General features: G+C 44.0%; 1 protein-coding gene across 1 annotated transcript in view; it reads right to left on the bottom strand.

The window, feature by feature from the left end:
- Positions 1-7,365, bottom strand: part of ppp1r16b (protein phosphatase 1, regulatory subunit 16B) — a 94,024-nt gene extending 86,659 nt beyond the window's left edge. Inside the window, exon 1 of the mRNA XM_069678690.1 lies at positions 7,240-7,365. The gene's annotated coding sequence lies outside the window, so the exon portion shown is untranslated. The remainder of the gene's footprint in view (positions 1-7,239) is intronic.
- Positions 7,366-16,666: the final 9,301 nt, after the last annotated feature.

The raw sequence follows: 16,666 nt of genomic DNA on the forward strand, positions 1-16,666 counted from the left end.
TCATCTCACACGGCAGAGAGAGCCTTCAAAAGCACACACACACACACACACACACACACACACACACTATTTCAGCAACACTTTCAATGTTGCCTGTATTTTGCCTTTGAAGTTCAACAGCTGTGTGCGTCTAATCTCAGAGACACGTTGCTCATGAGGAGAGCAGGACAAAAGCAGGACGCCTCACAGACTGATTAATGTCACACTAAAGACTGAATGAAGAATAGCAGCACGAGAGGAGGACATCATTCAGCTTCTTCATGTAAGTACGAGTGACCGTGTTCTGTGTTTTCAACAACAATGTGAGGAAAAAAGCTTCACAATGACCCCCTCCGTCAAACGCCTTCCTGAACACAGGGTGCAGGCCACAAATTCTATGAGATCACTTCCTGTTCACACACTTCACTGACTCTGATTGGTGGGTCTGCCCTTAGAGGCACAGTTTGCATGAGATGCCGGGCTGTAACACAGAAACACGGAGCACCTGTCCAAAAATAACATCTAAGAGTTTGTGCATGAAAGCTTACAGGTTACAGCAGACTGTGCTTCATGGACACCAGCATGCAGAATCGTAGAGTCAGAGAGTGAAGCCTGGGCTGCTTTGACATTTCAGGCTTGTTGACGATGCATTTTTTAAATCATTCTACACTAAGGCCGGAGCGTGCAGTCACACAAGAACGTGCAACAGAACTTCCTCACTAAACACATTGTGCTGGGACACTCGGTGATGAGATGACAACGTGCAGGCTATGCAGTCGCTGCCACTGGCAGAGGGAGTTGTTATGTTAAAACAATATTAATATAAATACTGTGATCTGTAACATGTTCTGAAAAATCAATTGAGGAAGTTTTAGTGGAGGTTAATCTGAGTTAATCCTTCAGATTAAAGTAGTTCATCAGATTAATGCCAACATCCAATAAAATTCTAAAACAGGCTCTAAACAGTCCTCATCTTTGTCTGGCAACATTACCCAGAATGCACTCACACATTCAGAGATGTAAACAAAACAACATGCGCACTTGGGGCGGCTGTGGCTCAGTGGTCAGAAGGTCGGAGGTTCGATCCCCATCTCCCTTAGGCTACATGTCGAAGTGACACTGAACCCCAAATTAGATGATGGCATAGATGATTGTGTGATTAGAGCTGCATCCTTAGCAACAGTCTGTTCTTCATAGCAACGGTCTGTTATCGAGAAATAGCAGACCTCGGAATGCCGGGATTAACCAATCAGAATGATAGAATAATAGCTGCAGTTGAAATGAGATATTTGTCCTGACTTGAGGGCTTTTATTGTGGCGGCCTGAGTGGCGATGACAGTCATGTATGATGAGGGTGGTTCTGCCTCACACACAGGAGGTCAGACTCGTGCTTCGACTACCAATAATTCAGTCATTCATCAAGTCGTTGTTTATAAAACAGCTGAATGAAGCCTCACACTCTCTGGAGTCGGGATGTTGTGAGACAACACAAGACAGATTCACATTTCATTTTAGAGATATTTAGTTTGCATTGATATCAGACAGAGACAGCACAGTAACTGGGCGTGTTACGGCTCATAAAGGATCAATATAGTTGATGATAACTTCTTCGTCCCCTAACGACTGAACTAATTGACTAATGGCTGCAGCTCTTGATTTGATAATGGGGTCTGCTCAGGCTCTGTGATCTGACTCAGATGCTTAATGATCTGAGAGTTTGGATTTGGTTACGAGTGATGTGTTGTTATTAGTCTGCTCTGCAAAGTGCATTCAAATCCACCAAAGTTCAACTCAAAGAAAAAGCACCAGATTTATTTACTTTCCTACTGTGGGAGGAATCCTCCAATCAAAGCAGACCCGCTGACGTTTCCTGTTTCAGTCTGAAGTTTGTGGATCATTTTAAATATCTGAAACATCTCAGATCACATCGTTTGACTGAGCGCAGTCTGGAGACTGTCTGCGCTCACACATGAGTCTGTAATCCTTCAACTGATCTGAATAACAACAAGAGATACGTGCTTTAAACTGGACAGTGAACAGTTACAGATTAGGAGCCGCGCACACACACACACACACACACACACACACACACACACACACACAGCACTCACAGATTCAGACAATGCTAAAGCTCTTCTCTAGCTAACAGTGCTGTTTGTGGTTTTATCCTCTCAGTGAGCGGTCACACGGGGGTTCAGATATCCCAGCATCCATCAGCAGGGGATCCACCATCATGTCCACTGATCACTGAAGTATTACACAACCAAAAAGCAGTTCAGCAACAACACAAAGAATAAATTAAAAGCCTGCTGATACAATGTTTGTCACTGTGAACAGATACAAACTCTGCGAGACGTTAAGACTCAGCAGAAACACACGAAACCATTAAAGATCTTCAAACTAAGATCCAGGGGAGGCTAAACCCAACAAATGTGAGACACCTAATTAAAAATGGTGAAGAAATGGGGCAGTGGACTTAAAGAGCCCCTAAGTAGCCTTGATAGCTGCCCTGAGATTTGCCTGTCTCAGTATTAAGAGCGCAGATTAGCAGGCGGTGCCTGGTTGCTAGCCGTAATCAGAATGCTGATCGAGTGTAATCGCTTTCCGATAGTAAACAAGCGCGCTGGTTTCAGGCGAGGCTCAGAGGAGACATCTTTAGCAGCAGGAGGTCACCGAAAAGATTTCCAATTCCAAACATGAGGTCCCCGAGGAAGGGAAGAGGATTTTTAAAGGAAAATATCATTAAAGAACGTGTGTGTGTGTGTGTCTGTTGTGTGTCTGTGCTGACTTGCTTTGATGTCAGTCGCAGACGCTCCCGAGTCGGTTTTAAGGATAAAGTGAAGCCGGTGTCTTTCAGCGCGCCTCCTGGGCCGCTTGTGTTTCAATATTTTATGAGCCTCAGCCAAATCACCGTGTCGGAATAATTAAACATCAGTTAGGAAACACAACTACAGAGAGTATGTTCTGGAGGCGGCTCGGCAAGTGAAGAGGGAGCAGTGAAGGAGAGCAGAGGGGCTCCTCGGAGATCACAGCCAGCCCACTCACACACTCATCATTTTAACATTACACTGCACACAGTGAGGAGTTATTGTCTCAGACGCCAGAGGAGCTGCTGGCTGTGGTGTGGAGGAGGAGTGCATTCTTAAGGTGGCCATGTGTGTGGATGTTTATGCATGAGCATTGGGTCCAAACCACAACGGCAACCAGGCAATGCAATGTTTCTCTATAGTGATGTGTTTGGCAATGTATGAATCAATCAGACACGCGGATCAGCTCCATTTACAAATATGATTGTTCCAAAGAAAGGCTGAAGATGTGTTAAAGATCGAGTAGACGATCGATGGCGACATGATCCGGCTGATGTTAGGAAACACACACAGCAGGAGGTTCATTAGTTTGTGGACCGAAATCCTTTCAGATTGTTGATGTTGTGTTTGTGTTCCTCCTCTCTGGATGAGAAACATTTCTGTCTTTGTGAGCTTCTGTTTTTGGAATACACACACCTGCTGAAGTGAAGGCACACACAGTGTCTCCTTTCACACAGCTCTTAATGGATCCTGAAAAAGCAGAGACACAAGGAGCTCTCCTGAGCCTTGTTGCATCCCTTTCTATCTTGTTTCCTGTCATCTCATACCTTCGCCATTAAAGGGCCCCAAAACAACGTGTGTAGTTTGTGTACAGCGCCGAAGAGTTCAGACTGAGATGCCTGATGGGTAGGGTGGGGGGGTGGGGGTGGGGGGGGGGGGGATCAATACATCATAATATAGCAATATCTGTAAGGTAGCTAGTATCCGTCTGTTTTACTTTTCTGTATTGCACAAACCGTAACTGGAATATTGTGAACATTTATCAAACGTTTTGGTCCCTGAACTCGAAACACAAAAGCTTTGAAGGCAAAAACCGTTTCTCTCCAGTCAACCTCGGGTCCCGTCGACTGTAGTCTGACGACGACACAGCGTCTGAACAACGGTGAACATGTCGGGCGTGTAGCCAGCAGTTAGCGATAAAGACTTCCTTTTCCACGTGCTGCGCTGTTTACAGAAAAAGAACCTGTTTTTCTTGTGATTGACTTTAATTAACGGCTCGTAGTTTGTCGAAATTTCAACATCATGATGCAGATTAGCAAAAAGTAAAAATGAAGCTTGGTCAGGTCTGTCCTCAAGAGGAGAAGAAAACGACTTTAAAATGTTTGTTTGTTGAACGGAGGTCAGATCGATCTGATGCATTCGAGGAAGTCGGGAAATCTGAACACTGAACGGCTTCTGTGACACCGCGTTGAATTTTAGTTTAGTTAAAAGTTGAATTTTAGATCTAGAGCAGATTGTTAGCTGTTAGCTGTTAGCATGCCGATGTCTGTTTATAGAGATTAATAAGAAGCTGAATCATCGTCACGCTGATGGAGCTGTGATGTCATCACGGTGCATTACGTCCCGCCTGCTTCTGCTCTCCACACGGACTGTTTTTCCTGCATGCGCCGCAGCCTGCTGATACGTGATCGGTCAATATTACTCAGACTACAAGCGAACTACAAACAGAAACCAGAACACTTTCCGTCCCTGAAATCCACGTCCTGCCTACAGATTCTACATTTCTACATTTCTATGTAGAATCTGTAAATAGAGATTCCTCTCGAGTGAGGTCAGCGGTTGGTTTAAAGACGGGGGACGTTTACTGAATGTTAATTTAATTCATTTGCTTTGTAATTCCCCAGTTGTACAAAGGACAGTTTAACCTGTTTGTAGAAGCTGCATTGTTTAAAATAGCTGTAAGATTAAAGTCGTCAACACACATTTACATTATGTGATGTTGGGCAATGCAGACTGTACTCTGTCTGCTCGACAATCAGCAGCAAGAAAATTAAGTTCGAGACAAAACACTTCAGAATGTGTTTAGGGGTGTAACTTACAGCATGAAAAATTTATTAAATATGTAATATGTCGTCGCAAAATGTTTTAAAGTGCTATAATTTGTCTTGTGATAAAATCGTGTCGTCGATTCCTGCTCCTACTTACAGTTTGCTTTGACATGTCTTCTCTGCTGTAATCTCAGTAGAAAACATCAAATGTCAAAGCTGAAACAAAACTACACTCAGCCTGATTCAGCTTTAAACCTCAGGCAAACAACGCAAGCTTTACGTAATCCACAGTACAGTCTGGATGCTTGTTTGTCATGAAGACCTGCAGGTCTTTTTGTGCTACTTGCATGTTTGCATGCACAGATACACTTCCTCTCTGTACACTTCTATATGTGTACATGCGTCTGTGTCTGTGTGTGTGTGTGTGTGTGTGTGTGTGTGTGTCTGTGTGTGTGTGTGTGTGTGTGTGTGTGTGTGTGTGTGAGGACAGATTGAAGCGTCTCCCGCTAACGGCTCGTTTCTTCCAACACGAGCTGACAGCCGGTGCAGGAGCTGAGAGGAGCAGCAGGAGAAAGCGCTCAGGACGTCTCCACACATCAAACATTTAAAGGCCAACACAGCCGGGCAGGGATACAGCAGCTAACCTAACAAAGTGTGCATCTGGCAGACTAACAAAGTGAGGCTAACAAAGACGAGGATGTTTTAGCTTAGACTGAGTGAGCACAGAATGGTGCAACAGGGTACGAGAGCGAAGGCAACAAGAGTTTGTGAATGGCACGTTTGTGATGTCGTCATTGTACGAAGAGACTTATTCAACTTTGATGCTGCTTTGTCTGTAGTGATGAAGAGACTGGCCACAAAAACCAATCACTTACATTTTAATATCAATGAGTTAAATATTTTTTAATTGCTTCTTATCTCTCTGATGTTTAGGTAACCTAATGTTTACACAGTTTCAGTACGTTACACTAAATCTTTGGCTTTGGGGCAGCTGGTCAATCAGCTGATTTACAAACAACGTTTTTAATAATCAATATGAGTCACTGATCAATTAAATATGCAATATGCCGGTGCCATCCTCTAATACAACAGTTCTCAACTGGTGGGTCGGGACCCAAAAGTGGGTCGCGGAGCTGTTTTCAGTGGGTCGTGGATGTGTGCTTGAAAATAAAAAGTTGTGACTCTGCTGCGCTTTTATTTTGAAGGACATGGGTTTCTATGACGTGTGTGCAGAAGTAATGTAGTTTATTCACTCTGATTGGGTCGTCTCAGCTACAGCTACATCCTTCAGTCTTGATGAGTCCGACAGTTGTTGCATTTATTTTGCAGTTGTTCAGTTTATTTCTGCTGAGAAAAAGCGGCCAAACAAATGAATCGTAGGGGGAATATATTCCTCACACTGTTACCGCCTGGTCACTCTGGTTGATCATACTGTTGTGTTTTGTGAAGCTGACATACTGTGATGTTCCGTCTCAGGTCCAAACTGCACCGCTGTTCATTAAATAAATAAGAGTGGTTAGAAATTTCCGAAATCTGGGACACGATTCATCATTAAGGAGGTGGTGGGTCCTGAGGCGACAACCACTGCTGTCCTACAGTATGTGATGGCCTTCTCTGTGTACTACATTTTTAACTGTTAACCAGATTTCACTTTGCTGCAATATTTTATGGACCAACTGATGAAGCAATTAAATAAACAATCCACCAAAAGACCAACTGAGGCTGAAAAGTAAACAGCCACCCTAACTCATCAGGTGATGCATGTAAGAACATACAGACGTGTGTTTTGCAGTGTAAAAACGTGTTGTACATAATGTAGAGCCCAAAAACTGAAGGAATGCACAAACCGTTCATTCAAAAGTTTAGAAAAAGACACTGCAAAGTAAGTTTACCAAACCAAGAACATTTACAACTGTAATAAACTCAACTCAATTCAACAGAGTGCCCTGTAAAGTATCAACAAAGTAAATCACTGCAGCTTTCAGAGGTTTCAAACTGTGTCCAAGTGGCAGGAGGATCTGGCGCAGAAACGCTGAAGCGGATGTAGAAAAGCCATGTGTGTGTGTGTGTAACAGAGCAGCGGTGTAAAGGCAACATCCCGGAGAGGATGTAGAAGCGGCTCTGCTAATCTCAAACCGTGGAGCTCACTTTAACCAGGCACCGGCAGCGGAAACGACCCTGTTTACCGGGTTTATTTACAGGTTTATGAGGCGTTCACTGACCCCGGGGAGGCATCAAACAAGCTAGCTACAACTGCTTAAAGAAGAACAGGAGTCGGACATGCCTCTCCTCCTGCCGCTTTTTCCTCCGCTGAGAAAAATCCCCCTTTTCCCCCTCGTTTAGTTTCAACCAGTCCGCTTCTCACCCCCCCAAAACTGGCAACACGTCCACATTTCTGCACTCACCTCACTCCGGGTCGAGATGTTCACATGGAGGAAGAGAAAAGCGGAGAAAAGACAGAGATATCCCGGAGGTTTAAACTTGTCCCGTTAGTACAGAGCCAGCAGGGCTGCTAAGAAAAGCTGAGTGTGTGTGTGTGACTGTGTGTGTGTCTGCAGAGTCTCCCTCTCTCTCCTCTCCAGCACAGAGTCACTCCTAGAGGGCGGGGCTGAGAGGGAGGAGGAGACTGAGGCAGGCTGTGTATGGCAGGAGTGCACAGAGGGGGGGACCCCTGAGTCTGTCAGGGGCCCCCACCACGACAACCGCACAGAAAGGATGAGCTTTATCTTTGTTAGATCGACTATTATTACTATCAGATTTACTGAAACCTCCTGTGAGGAGTTTTTACTGGTTATGAAACTGTCCCGACTTCACTCTGATGCCTTAAATGACCTAAAAAGCAAACCAGACAAACAACGAGAAGATTGGCTGCCTGTATGCCAACGCTCATCCTGATAGAACAATATATTCCCACAGACTTTCTATCTAACTCATAATTTAACAGGAGTTTTACTACAACATCTTAATGCTCATGAGTTTCAAAAATACAGTCTGAGAATAAAATGAGCTCTTTGTGCGCTCCGTCTCTCTGCTGAGACGGCAGGCCTTGGAAGAAAGTTTCTCTGCGAGTCTCTGAGATGTCTCTGCAACTCTTTCCTCTCTTTCTGTCTGTTTCATGTCTCTGCCTTTCTGTCTCCTTTTTCTCTCTGTAATTTCTTATTCTAGTTTTTACTCCCATGTCTCCTGTCTTTCTGTGGTTATCGAGCGTTCACCCACCACATGCAGTGAATCTGCCTCTCACAAGTTAGTGGAGCTCTTTTCAAGAATATGCTGCAAATGAAACATGATGACATTTAAATATTTCAGCTACGACTGGAGAACTGTGTGATTAAGTGATTAATTAGACTCTAGCTGAGATTACTGTTTAAGATTAGACGGTTTTATAAGGAAGAGCTTTAAGATGTAAGTGTTCTATTTGTCTCATCTTCAAGTGTAGAGAAATGTAGACTGGTGAACTCTTTAGATTGTGCTTAAAGAGATCATCTGGAAGATGTTCATGTAAATAAATGTCTGTAAGTCTCTCTCTCTCTCTGAATGAGGTAACACAATGGTGACTGAGCCTGTGGCCCACTGATGAAAGCCTTTGCATCTGCAGTATATAGTATTATTATGGGCTGGGTGTCTGTGGCGGCGCCCAGTTAGTGACGCGTTTTCCATCAGCCAGCAGTGGTTGGTCTGCCAGAGAGGGTAGGCGGAGCTAAGCGGCTGCTTTTCCGCTCTCTGCAAGTGTTGCGAGTAAACAGTAATCTACTATGGCTGAACAAACAAAGAAAAGATGGATGACTACAGATACAACTTCAACAAGAAGTGAAAATCCAAAGAAGAAGAAACAAACTCGACGCTCAGATGAAGCAAACAGTCTGAAAAGGAAAGCGACCGTCAGCCAGGAAAATCAGGAGTTACAACCGGAGCCGACCGTGGACGTCACACATGCAGCACTGTGTGGATATCTGGGAAGTGTGCTCCTGCAGTTACCGGTTATCGCCACAGGGGCCGCCATAAAGAACGACAGTGAGATCTTAGAGGTTATTAGACTCTTTTACAATAAGGAATAACATAAAATAGGAAAAACAAATAGAGATTTCAGGTGAACGATAGGCCTACTATAAAATGTTGTGAAATGTATTCAAAGAACATAACTCTGTCCTCTTAGAAAATAACATTTATGTGCTTCTTATTTGCAGATTAAAAAAAGGATAACGCCACCAGACCAGGTCTCAGACCAGGTCTCAGACCAGGTCTCAGACCAGGTCTCAGAGCAGGTCTCAGAGCAGGTCTCAGACCAGGTCTCAGATCCCTCCTGTTAGAATTCTCTCCACAGCAGCAGAGGTCTTTAGGAGCCCCAGAGAGACTCTGAATTTCTTAAGCTGTCTGAGTCGGTGAAGACGCTGCCTCACTCTTCTTTCAATTATTAATCATTCAATGATTCAATTATTGTCCAGCAAAGAGAAACCATTTCTCCCCTGTGGGCTTCTGAAGAGCCCTCAGGGATGGAAGAAGACGTGCATTTCTCTGCCACGTGGATCATTAAGGTAGAGCAAAAAGGCCTCACAGTGAAGCTGTAATCAAGGATTTAAAACATGACAGGTAAGAAGTTCAATCTGCAGTACTCAGAATAAATGGCCCTCATGTGAAATATAATGATCAAACCTTTTATTTTACTGCATTCATGCCTTTCTACTAAAGTATAATGACAGTGGATCAAATAGGGAAGTGAAAGTTTGAACACTGCGACCTGAGAATCTGGGTCAGCAGTGATGTCTGATGGAGTATTTGTTCATACGCCCTCTTTCTCCTCTTAACCCTAATCTTTCTGGTCCCAAGGCAGCTGCAAATGACAGGCAGGCTTAAGACTTACCCTTTACATATTTCATGGATTTGCACTTGCCCCACTTCTCCCAAAGAACAGAAAGGAGCGGTTGTTTTGTTGGGAGTGGCTCGACTAAACAAAGACCACAAGTAACTGTTGAGAACAAGGATAAGATCTCTGCTGGGTCGCTCACGTTGACCCTCAAGTTTACTCTACAGACACTGAAGCCCCTTTTTCCACTGGTCTAAAAACCTGCTAACACCCGCTAACTCCCGGCGTCTTTGCTTAGTGGGAAAGGCTACAATCAGCATTCAGACCCGGGTCACATGACATGCAGTAGACCCAGGTAATTATCGCCTCGGCTCTGATCGGCATTGATGAGAACACAAAACCCGTGTCGACACGTTAATCTCCGCCCCCTTTCCGGCGCGATGCTATGCTCCGTCGCTAACTTCTGCAACTCCACTTCTACACCGCCATCGTTGAGTCCATCCTCACCTGCTCCATCACCGTCTGGTACGCTGCTGCCACTGCCAGGGACAAGGGCAGGCTGCAGCGTATCATCCGCTCTGCAGAGAGGGTGATTGGCTGAAATCTGCCATCTCTCCAGGACCTGTACACCTCCAGGACCCTGAGGCGTGCAGGTAAGATCGAGGCCGACCCTTCTCACCCCTCTCACAGTCTCTCTGAGACCCTCCCCTCTGGCAAGAGGCTGCGCTCCATCTCCCTTTGCTGCCAGCCTTGTCAACAAGGCCCCGACCTGACTCCTTGTGTGTGTAAACCTACCTGGCAACAAACCTGATTCTGATTCATTCATAGCTCTTCATTGACTTTGTACTGCATGAAGGTTCCTCACAGAGACTACTCACAGGGAAAGCACTCATATCTAAGGTCTTTATAAGCATCCGAACAGAAAAAACGTAGAAGAGAAAAGTGCAATAAGACGCGAGGCTTCAACAGGAGCAAAACAGAAAAACAAACTGCAGAGGTGGAAGAGAAGCTGTGCGTGGCCTTGTTTGATCTTCATCAGGTGTGACCCGGTCAGTTGATCCAATAGTTGTACATTTCAAAGTATTTAACTTGTGGTAATTCAGCTGGATCATTTCCTTACGAAAAGGTAAGGTGAGTTAAGACACTGAGGGAGGCCGACAGTATTGAGTTGGCTCTCTGGTTGATAGAGAGCGTTTAAATGTGCTGACATGCTGCCATCTTGTGTTTTAAGCTAGCTATAGGCTATTTGTTAGCATTTACTTGGAGCAGATTTTTCCTCCTTGTTTTGTCATGACCGTTTGGGCCCTGTCTCTATGCTAATTATGATGGCAGTAGACACTTAGCTTAGCTTAGCATAAAGACTATAAACTAGCTAATGAGTTAGCTTGGAGGCCCAGGGTGCGACCGCCAAGAGCTCGTCTGACCCCAAAGTAAAACCACAAATAATTTCTAAAGTGTCTAAAGTTAACTTACCTTTGAGCAGGGCGAGGCCCCTGTTTCTAGTACTTATGCTATGCTAGGCTTAGCTAAGCCTGAAGGAGAAGTTTGCTGACTGTAATGTGCTTGAAGATGATTTATCTGATCATTAAGCCCTGGATTTGGAAGTGAGTTGGAGGTCCGTCGTCAGTATTTATGGTTTGAATAAGCAGACGAAGAGACTCTGATGACTAACGAGACGAGAACACAGCCTCCTCCCCCGTCAGGAGAGACAATCTTTCTTTGTGTGCTGCTATTAAAAACTGTATTATAAATCTGCTCCATAATACACAGCATGTCTTTACACTCTGCATTGATCCTCCCTCTGCTTTATCTCTGTCTCTCTCTGTTGTGGACACTGGATCAGTGCCGAAGCTGCAGAGAGCAGCGAGTCCATGTTGTCGAGTCTATTAAGATATTAGTGAATAAGCACGGACGGAGGATGAGCATATTATCAACCACTTCTTTGAAATCGATTGTAAATCAATCAGACTGTCTTTACGATGTTTACTGCTGTGTGTGATGGTGCTGCAGCTTCTGTTACTGACCTGTACTCTGCGCTTTGCACCGCTGACTTGCAGGTAGAAGGTTCTAGGTTCAAAGCCGGCTCGGGCTCGGTGTGTGTGTCGAGCTCGGCTGTTTGCATCCATGGATACTTTGTTTTCAATAGCTTCCATGTCATGTGACCTATTGTCCTTAAATCAATGCCCGATATTAATACTCACCTGGACAAATAAGACACACCTCATTTTATTGGTTTTAATTGCTCCTTCTATTTTATTCTAATATATTTATGGAAAAAGCTTCCATGAGATTTAGTGTCCTCAAATCAATGTCAGATGTTCATGAACAAACTCCTGGTAGAAAGTCATCCAGTCAGCTCAGTGGACAGAGCGCCTGTCCCTTGCATCAGAGATTGCTGGTTCGATTCCTACCTCTCCCAGACCATCTATAGTTCTTCCAATGTAAAGATTTCAAACCTCCAAATGGAAGGAAGGACCAACAGTTAGCTCAGTGGATCGAGTACCCAACCTCTTCCACATCATCAGTTCAGCTGCAGTCCTTTGTGCACGGCCTTGTTTGTCTTTTAACAGCGAGAGCAGCAAAATATGGAGACATCTTTCTTTAGTCTGTGCACATACATCACTGAGCACAGGGAAGGCCGGAGCTTCAAGTGAAGAAACACGTGGAACACATTTTTGAGGGAAGAGGGGCTTTGAAGTGTGCAGAGACCCTCACAGCAATGCACCTGGAGAGCACATATGCGTCATAGAGATGCAAATGTGACAGTTGCAAATGACACTTGTTGTTTCCTGCTTCATTCAACAAGAAAATAAGAACCATTTACTGGCACAGGAAATTGAAATAGTGTCTGCTGTTGAATTGCCTTTGAGGGGTCCAAAGAGGGGCGTATGTCCTGGAGACAGCAGCGTCTTTCAGCAGGAGACAGACGGAGACATTTGAATACACTGTGGAAATAGAAGGAGATGAATGTATACAACTGATGTCTCATTTCTTCCTCTCACAGACTGCGATGCCCAGTGACACAAAATATGATTTCATTACTGTTGAAAATGGCCCTGCAGCATGCAGAGAACCTGTATGGAAATAAATCTCCACATTCACTTTATCCAGACCGCTCTAACTCTTTTGGCCCCGGTGTTAAAATGAAAAGAGGATTCACTGCACACAATTTTCTGCTAACGCTCAGAAAGAAAAATTCTTTCAGCTCCTGACCTAAGAAAACCTGCACACCGCCAAATGACATTTATTTGCGGTGGCAAAAATCCAAATGTAGTAGATTTCTTTTCACAAAGCTTGTGCTGTGCAAGCAATTCATCTCAGCAGTGGAAAGCTGGTGTCATCATCACGGCCGGGGAGGGACCATCCACAAACACGTGTGTTTTCAGGGAGCATTATTTGCATATTGCTGATGTCTCAGTTGAAGTGAAGCGTTTCAGTGTGGCAGCTGCAACAAAGCCATCGAAGCACATTAACGACAGTTAGCTTTGCTTCTGAAGGATTTCATTTGTTCTTGTATTCTCTCTTAAACACTTTTACGGTTTGATTTATTGTCATCCACAAAGGGACCAGAATAATATTTGCCCAGGTATTTTTCCCAAAAGCACAAGTTCTGTTTAACAGTGTCGTATCAGAGCTGCAGGCGCAGGTCAAAGATTCTTTACATTTAAAATCACAGGATGACAACACAATGTTTTTAACAGTATCAAAGCAATCTGACAGCGATTTTAATTGTAAATTAACTATTAGAACAAGTGCCTCAACATTGTTCTTAAGTACTTTAGTACTGCAGCCTTCTCTGGCTGCAGGCAAGTGATTCAGTGTGCATCAGCCACATTCTGCCACTCAAACAGGGTTCTGAGCTCCTCTCCATCCTCTCATAGCAGCCTGTAGTTACCACACAGACGTCACGCTGAGAGGAACAGCAGCTCTGAAGGAAGACCTGAAGGTCTGAGCGTTCTTTTGGAGGATGTGACAGTAAACCAGATGATTCTGTGAGTCCTCGTTGGCAACACACTGTCCTCCCCTTTCATCTGAACTGGCAGCAATTAAAAGAATTTCTCTTCTCAGCGTGTTCTCTCGTTGGCATTGTAGTAGTGCAGTTATTGTGAATGCCTTAAATGTTGATGATAACAACCAACTCTTCAGGTTCTGGAAGTAACTGTAGGAAAAGTTGTGCTCCCAGTCCTCGACAATGACTCAGCAGCTTCCCAGTTCTTTAACAAAAACACAACAGCAGCAGCAGAGGGGTAACTCTCTCTCTGCTTGAGGCGTGCTGCGGTCTGACTCTGCAGCACAGCTCCGCTGGGATTTCCACCGAGGTTTGAAAATGAGTGCAGAAACTGACAGTGCTATTATGTGAACACTTGGAAACTCTTGACACTGATAGACCACTGGCATGGGAATGAAGTGTAAATGAGCACTGCATCGAGTGCTGCTGCTGAAACATGAGAAAAGGTGAGAAGAAGGGGAAAATCAATCCAACCAACTCTTACAGTCAGGCAGTCACTCCCTCTGATACGACACTCCTTGTTGCTTACAGCTGATCCTGCGAGTCGTAGCTGATCCTTAAAATGTGTTTGCAATCAAAGCACTTTGGTGAGATCCAAAATCAGACAGTTACAAATGAATCTGGTCGTTTCTAATCACTGCCTGGAGAGCAGGGAGTGAAGAAAGCGAGTAATTAGCGAGCGCTTGATCAGAATCATCCTGGACAGTCTCCCCAGGATAGATCAGAGGAACCTCTGACTGAAACAAATGTTCTGAAAATCAGTTCATCTGTTGGGTTTATATTGTGAGAGGTAAAGCACAATCACACTGTTGCTCAAACCTTAAAGGAACGTCTTAGTCTGTTAGAAGATTGTATTAAGTCGCCCTCATTTTCCCTCCAAAAACCTTCTGTAGCTCTGCATTCAGAAAGAAGACAGCGCCCTCTAGTGGCCTCATTGGGAGATTACAAGTACAATATTAAAGATGCTGATAATCATGCTGCAGGAAGTAGAACAATACAAATCTGTATCCTACCATATTTAGGACATGGATGACTTCTCTGTGTGTGCCTTCAGATCCTGCAGGTCTTCACAGTGTTGATAAGCTGGCTCGTGTGTAGTACCCACGTTATGACACAAAGGGGCGCTGCTGTGGCGTTTCCCTCTGCAATTGAGCACTAAAGTGGCACTTAGGGAGGTGATGCTTTCTCATGCTGTTTCTACTTACCTCAGCAACTGACCGGCAGCTTTTATGGGCTGCGGAATAAGAGAGGAGGCGGCAGAACTGCAGCGCTGCTTCAGACTGCACCATGCACCACTTCATACACAGTGTTAACTGGATGCTGAACATTAACTGAACATGCAAAATATGACTTATACTCTGGAGCCACACAGACGGCATCATCAGCTATGAAGAGGCCTCATTATATCTACTGATTGAAAATTAATCACAAAGAAGAGCATGGCTGTAGAGAGGGAAGCTGACACACACGTCAATTATACAAAAGGACTTTGACTTAATGTCTCCTGGTGTTGCTATTGCTAGTTTTAACAGGGCTATAATAATCAAATTAGCATAGAGAGCCATTTTCATATTGTACGGTCTCAGGCATTGTTATTTTGTCCTGCAGTGGACGTAAGCAACTATTAACAGTGTAAAAGCTGCATAAAACTGGTGCTTCTTTGTATTCGTCTGTGTGTACATTATACGTCTTACTCTTAATAAAAACTGTTCAGGTTTCATTCACATTTTATTATTCATTTCATAAATAATTGACAAGAATTTAATTTAAGATGAGTTAATGCTGAGTTCTGAGAGATGTTTATCAATCTGATCCCAGTTTTGAAATAATTGTAACTTATTTCTTTAATAATTCTGTAATCTGTTATTTACTTTTTTCCTGTATTTTTTCCCCTTTAACGTCATCGTCATCTAACTCTTCGCTCAAACGTCATCACAACTCGTGCTGCTGAGCTCACATCCCGCCACTGGTACTGTGCAGCCCAGTTAAAAGCAGGGTTAATCCTAAAGCAGGATATTAGCATGAAATAAGGAGAGGTGGTTAAAAATAGCGAGCCATTTTAGCCTTGTTGAAAGGCGCCCATTGTTTGTGAAATCATGTAATCGCCCCACTCATGTTAAACTCCTCGGCAGCAGGATACATCCGAGTAAATAAAGCAGTGCTGTCATTACACAGAGGTGGTGATCAATAGTGTTTAATATGTTTTCTCATGTTGTATTGTGACTTTGAGATTTGCCATATTTGCAGTCTGGTGACATTCTTCCTGTTAGTCTCTCCGAGCATAAATGTTATTCAGAAAACACACAATTAGCCCTTCTGCTACTTTATTATGTGCAATGTAACGTGTGACACACAGCTCTTTATAAGGACTTTATATACTTGTGATAAAAGGCAGCAAACTGTTGACTCAGACACACACAGCCTCTTATGCACTGCAGAATCTGCTGGTCTGCATAAGCAGGGCAGGTGTGCACGTGCCCTAGTGACGTGACCGTGTGTAGCAGGTGTCTGGCTCCTGTCCCATGTATACAACTTTAAACAGATGAAGGCCTTAAGGCATTTAGCAATGCAGCTTAATACACACATGTCGCTATCTAAGCCAAAGCAAAAAACACAACTAAAAACCTGAACGGCGACATTTCTCATGCTCAGTGCAAACAAGCTTTTGTTTTCATAATTTTACTGACCAGGTGTCAGCAGACTTGACGTGTGTGACACGGCTTAGCAGGGGGAATTTGGCCGGGTTAAAGGAAGCTAACCAGATCATCCGCTCGGATAGAGTTCCTCTCTTTCAGATAGAGTTTCATCAGTCATTAGTCAAACTTGTAATGAGGTCATGAATGCTCAGCGACACTCCCAGTGTGAAGCTGTGAAAACAGATGCAAGAGCCAAAGACATTAAAAATACAAACTCATGTTTGACATGCAAATAAGCCCTCACATTCCTTCAGTGTACACCGTGTGTTTGTCCCTAAATCTCATATAGACATTTATAGCTGCCGTCACCATCTCAAGGTTTACAG

Source organism: Semicossyphus pulcher, unplaced genomic scaffold (assembly GCF_022749685.1).
Source record: "Semicossyphus pulcher isolate SPU_LCO1_2020_fin unplaced genomic scaffold, fSemPul1.0.p SCAF_3, whole genome shotgun sequence".
NCBI classification, from domain to species: Eukaryota; Metazoa; Chordata; class Actinopteri; order Labriformes; family Labridae; genus Semicossyphus; species Semicossyphus pulcher.